At 38.0% G+C, this 6,450-nt stretch overlaps 1 protein-coding gene across 2 annotated transcripts in view; it reads left to right on the forward strand.

The window, feature by feature from the left end:
- Fchsd2 (FCH and double SH3 domains 2) overlaps positions 1–6,450 on the forward strand; it is a 241,908-nt gene that overhangs the window by 228,505 nt on the left and 6,953 nt on the right. The window lies entirely within an intron of this gene.

The raw sequence follows: 6,450 nt of genomic DNA on the forward strand, positions 1-6,450 counted from the left end.
TTAAGCTCTGATATTAGATTGCTTGAGTTATATCCTGTCTCACTGCTTATGAACTACATGAGCTTACTCTAGTCAGCCTCTTAATTTCTATGAGCCTCAGTTTCCTTATCTACATGATGGGGATAATATTGTAAAATAAATGTGAAGATTAAATGAGAGATTACCTTTATAGCAAAGCACTTGGCATAGTACCTAGTTCAGTAAATACAGTATATTCAGTAAATACAGCTCTTACCCTTACTCTCTATTGCCTGCTTGGCATAAACCCTCCATTAGAATGAACCTCAAAATTCATATCAAAATAAAATTGTTTCCCAAAGCAGTTTTTAATACTTTGCCTTTACTCATCCTAATATAATTCCCTCTTGTCCATATTGAGCAGGAAATCTGGATTAACAGATGCCAGAATTTCCAAACTTGGTTTGGTATAATAGTTCTTACTCTCTCTCATCCTTTCCTGCTTATCCAATTACTTTATATTCAACACAAAGTAAATGGTGTTTCAATTTTCCAGTTCCTTTCTTTCCCTCACTCCCACATTCAGTCTGTCAGCCAGTCCTGTTGTGCCCACCTCCACAACATATCCTGAATCTATTCACTTTTCACCATATTTACTGCTCTCATCTTTATCTAGGCCGTTGCTTTGATTGTTATAAGATGGGGATGAGCCCTCATAATTAGGCTTCTTTGACACTAGCTTCCCAACGATCCATTTTCCAGCTAGAATTATTTTTTACACATAAAGGAGTTAATTCCATCCCCTTTTCTAAAAAAACCCTTTTTAAGCTTTAAATGTTAATTCCATTCCTTTTCCTAAAAAACCCTTCCCAGCCCGAACTCTTCACTGGAATCCGTAATGTCTAGCCTGATGGGAATCCAGGCATTCTCCCCAGCTTTATGTCAGGCCATTCCTCCACTTCACACACTCAGTACACTGGCCATTCTGGCTGCCTTTCTGGCTTCAAAAGTACCAGGTTCCTTCCTGAGTACACATCTTTGCACTTGTTGTTCCCTCTGATTAGAACTGTGTCTCCCCATATCTCTGTTGACTGCCCTTATCTTCATTGTAGTTCAACTCAAATAGCCTCCAAAGGTCACCTCAGCCACCTAAACACATAGCCAGCTCTTTACTACTCTATCCCATAACACTGTTTTGTTCACCATACTGTCATCTCTCACTCAACTACGGGAATATGATCTGAGAAATGCAGCATTTGGTGACTTTATCGTCATTCAAACATTGTAGAGTGAGTTTATACGAATCTAGATGGTATAGCCTAATAGACACCTAGCCTGTGTGGTAGAGATATATTATTTCTGTTCATCAGACCATGACGAACAAAACAACATGAGATTAAATCAAGCACAAGATAAACTCATGCAATCCAAAGATGCAATAAACATGACATGTACAAGGCTACTGTTGGCCAGCATAAATTGTTTTACAGTAAACTTGTTTTTTTAGTAAGTAGAGATTACACACCAAAATAATGATTAAAAGTATATTAAATATAAACTAATACCTAGTTGTTTATTATCATTATCAAATATTATATACTATACATAATTATGTGTGCTGTACATATATATGATTGGCAGCACGGTGGATTTGTTTACACTAATGATGCCACAGACATATGAATAATATGTTATACTGTGACATCATGATGGCTACAATGCTGTTTTTTAATTTTTCATCTCCATTATAATTTTATGGGACCACCATATATGTGTGATCCAGTGTTGACCAAAATGTCATTATGTGGTACATGACTGTATAGCTCTTAGTGCCAGCCAGATTAAGTCTTACTTGTCTTCATATTTCTTTGCCTGGTTCCCCATTAAAGGCTTATGAAAGTATAAACTTTGTGTCTGTACCTTTTCTGTGTCATGAGCTCCTGGGACAATGCCTGGCACACAGTGGGTCTTGGATTAATAATTGTGAAATTAATAAATGAATGATGTAAGGAAGGCATGAGCAAATGAATCCTTTTCTGGCCCCTATACTGATAGAGAAAGCAAGGGGAAAAGGTTAATGCTAAGGAATAACAACAGAGGGACTGTTCTGAGAGACTCTTTAACTGTCATACACTGGGCACTCTCACTCCACTCCCCAGTCCTGTGTTGCCAAAAGCTGGCATTATATACTTTTCAGTATCAGCTATTCCTGGGTTTTTTGAGTTTAACATCATTTCATTATATTTAAATTCATAATACTTGCTGTTTTCTTTAAAAAGTTAGGGTTTTTTCCTAGTGTACATTGTTTTGATAATGTTTTGAAATTTTGAAATCATCTTCTAAGAAATTTGGGGATATTTTACAGGATATTTTTAAACTAGGGTTCAGAATGTTTTCTGATATCACCTCTCCTTGTTATATTTACATGAAAGTTTCAAAACTAATTAAGGTCCTTAGATGGAGAGAGTTCTAAGTGTCTAAATTGTTTTAAACAGCTCACATTCAGGCTGGGGTTGTGGCTCAGTGGCAGAACGCTCACCTAGCACGTGCAAGACCTGGGTTTAATCCTTAGCACCACATAAAAATAAATAAATAAAATAAAGATATTGTGTCCAACTACAATTAAAAAATAAATATTAAAAAAAAAACAGCTCACATTCACCCATTGATCTATCACAGTACCTCCATTGATCTATCCCAGATACGTCTCTGTGAAACCAGACTATCAGAATCTATTTAGGGCTGAGTGCAGTGGTGCATGCCTGTAATCCCAGCAGTTCAGGAGACTGAGGCAGGAGGATCATGAGTTCAAAGCCATCCTCAGTAATTAGCAAGGCCCTAAGCAACTCAGTGAGACCCTATCTCGAAACAAAATATAAAAAGGGGCTGGGGATGTGGCTTAGTAGTGAAGCGCCCCTGGGTTCAATCCTCAATACAAAAAAAAAAACCAGAATCTATTTAGTCAGTTAATCATGAGCTAAAACTGAGTGCACAATATGTGATAACTTTTGTGATATAAGAATTAATATGACACTATCCCTGCCTTCCAGGAATAGACAGACTATGCAGTAGTTAAATAAATTTTACAGACAAGATGGCATTTAAATTAAATCATAATCTAGACTTTTCTAGGTAGAGAGAGAAGATAGGGAAAGGAAGGATCCTTCTAAGCAAAGGGAACAGCAGATATGGAAACTGGGATGAGAGGATAGGGTGTTGAGAACAGTTTACTTTTGGATGTGTAGGAGCGCTGAGAGGTGGGGAGTAACAGAAGATCTAAAGGCATTTGCTGTCAGATAATAAAGGGCCTTGTATACTAGGCTCAGGAGTTCGGTTTTTATTCTGGACTTTAAGGAGATAACTTTGGTCTTTGTGTAGAAACTCAGGAGGATAAATTAGAATAGAGAGATCAGCTGGGCACAGTGGCCCAGGCCCATAGTCCCAACTACTTGGAATGCTGAAGCAGGAGGAAGATGGCTTGAAACCGGGGTATTCAAGGCCATCCTCATAGCAAAACTCCATTGCAATGAATGAATGAATGGAAAAAAGAGAAAGAGACTGACTTTGAGCCTAATCATGATTTCTGTGGCCTACACCAATAAAAAAGGACTAGATGAACCTGGTGAGAACACAGAAAAGCTATATTTAATATTCAGATTCAAAAGCTTTAAAAGTATTCATAACTTTTAACCTTATTAATATCCACCCTAAGGAAATGAGCCACAATATAGAAAATGTTTTAGATACAAAATATTCTTTCAGGGTTTGGGATATAGTTCAGTGGTAGAGTGCCTACCTAGCAATGTGTGAGGCCCTAGGTTTGATCCCCAGTACTGCAACAACACAAAAGTGTTCTTTCATTATCTTCTACTTTATAATAGCTCACAGTTTGCTATGGAGTTCTGTAACAGACTGAAACATATTAGGACTTAAGGAGACATTGTGAGACCTTGCATATATTTAATAGCCATTGACTGACCACTTGCTGCCTATAGTTGGAATAAGTGAGAAATACAGTCCCCGCCTTAAGTCATTCTAATAGGGAACTCATAAGGACTAGCAGTGAGCTAGAGCACCATGGTAGTCAGTGTGTGATGGACTCATGGAGTCTTAATGAAAGGAAGAAGCAACTGGCTCATTGCCAGTGGTCTGAGAAAGAGAGCTGGGCCACAAGTCATGAGAAGCTACTGCTTCTTTGTTCATTTCAATCTCTTCAATAACCCTACAAAGAAGATATTATCAGAAAACACCATTTATTCAACAAACAATTACTTGAGCATCTCTTTATACAAATACTTTGCTCTTTTTAGGCCCTGTGATGTAGCACTGATCAAAACAGACAAAAATCTGTCTTTATGGCACTTATGTTCTGGTAGAAAAAAAAGAAAGAAAGAAAACTGAGACTCAGATGGTCTCTTGCCCATAGAAACAAGACTGAAACTAGACTTTTATACCTATAATAATCTAATCCATTCATCAGATAGGAAAGCTGGAACAGAGCAGGACAGACAAAAGGAGCAGCCGGGTATAAGCATAGAAGCAAGAGAGACATGGTGCACCTAGACCACAGGGAAGAGTGTGCTGGTCCAGGGTACCCCGAGGCTCACAGGGACCAGACTCTAGGTCTTGATTGCCATGTAGAGGACAACCTTGTACAACAGTTGTCATTGGTGTGTGGTGTCAGCACAGTCATGCTAGTGTCTGCTTCTGCTAGAAGACTCCTGCTGCACTGGGCCTCAATGGCTGTTGCACAAGGACAGCAACATATCCTGCTTTGCTCTCACACAGGGTAGAGACTGGTCTGGTTGTATTGAGACTTTTTAAGTCTTGGCATGTAATTTAGGAAAACGGCTTTACTACAGAAGTACCTTTTACTGGTATATTCAGGACACAATGTGGTTTCAGAGTAGCAAAGAAATTCCATTGGAAAAGCTATCAAGAGTAAATGTGGACCAACACTAATTATCTCATTCAACAATTTATCCAATGCTTAAATCCTGAAATTGCCCATATTTACCTCCTGTTGACTAATGATCTTGGCAGTGTCACATGGCCCTCTCGTATGCTGTCTTTTTGGTAGGATGATGTTTTTGTATATGCTGAATTAATTATATAAAAAATATCCTCCAAGCTATTTGGCTTTTTTTATTTCAAGAACAGTAATAACTTACCTATCACTCTTCAGACTAAATGTTATAAAACATCTTCTTTTTTAATAGAGAATCTTTATCATATAGACTTAACTCATTTAATTCCAAATTTTAAGATGCATTAAGCCTGATTTTTCTTTTTTACAAAGAGTGCTGCACGTCCACATCCCAATAAATAATAAAGAACTAAATTATTTTCCTCAAAAAAGAATAATTGAGGCCAAAATTGACTCTACTGCTGTGTATAACTATGAAGAACAAATTTTTAAAAAGAGTAAATGAGACAATTTCTATCAGGTCCCCTCTCATCCTGCAGGAGTTCTGTCTCTTTTCTTTTCAATTAAATAAATTCTCTTTTACACTTAAAAAAAAAAGTAAATAAGTGGGTTTCATATATTGACATAAGAGGTAATTTACTTAAAATCTGGTCCTGGAGTGGCTGGGGATATAGCTCAGTGGTAGAGTATTTGCCTAGCATGTGTGAGGTTTTGGGTTCAAACCCTAATACTGAGGGGAGAAAATCTAGTCTTATAGTATTCTCTGGTTTATCATCCATTTTCAAGACTGTTTTTGTCTTAAGGAGCTATGGTAGCTTCAGAATCTGGGTTTTGATGAAATGTTTAAAGCTTGCAAAATGTGGAGTGAATCATAGAAACTAACTTTCTTGCCCAATTTTTGCTTGTGTAACTTGGAGATATTTTACACTTTGAAATTGTGAGATTTGAAAAACTATATGGTCTCAGTTGACAATTTTAACTGATCTTGGGTCTTGGGGGAAGCTTTTAAGGCTTTTACCAGAGAGCCAGAAGATACTCACAAGCCCACCTGTTAATATGACATACAAGGTTCTTTAGGAAGCAAAGCCAAACAGACTCTCCAACCCCTCTGTGGAGCCTCTGAGAGTCTCCTCTCAGGTTTTGTTGTCCTAAGGGAAAATCTGGTGACTGGTGCTATCAGGGACAATAAAGCCATCACAGATTGTGTAGAACTTCTAAGGATCAACCCAGTCTCCATACTAATATTGGAGCATAATCCAAATTTTGCCTGATCTCAATCATGGCCTTTCCCACAATTTTCCTCTTTGGGCCACTATTTTATAGCAATTCCAGATCAACCCTCGGCATTGCTTAACCTCCATCCAATCCATGTACATAGCCCTTTGCATTTTCCATGCACCTCCATGGTAGCCTTTGGTAGCACTTCCGTTTCAGTGCCTTCTCCTCTGCCTGTGCTTCCCAAGTCGTCATGGTTCTGTGCTTATTCATCCTACATTAACTCCCCAATCCTCAAGAGAATGGCAGGACTGTCATTTTGAAGAAATGGAGGCTGAGTAACTTACCAC

The sequence above is a fragment of the Callospermophilus lateralis genome, chromosome 2 (genome assembly GCF_048772815.1).
Source record: "Callospermophilus lateralis isolate mCalLat2 chromosome 2, mCalLat2.hap1, whole genome shotgun sequence".
NCBI classification, from domain to species: Eukaryota; Metazoa; Chordata; class Mammalia; order Rodentia; family Sciuridae; genus Callospermophilus; species Callospermophilus lateralis.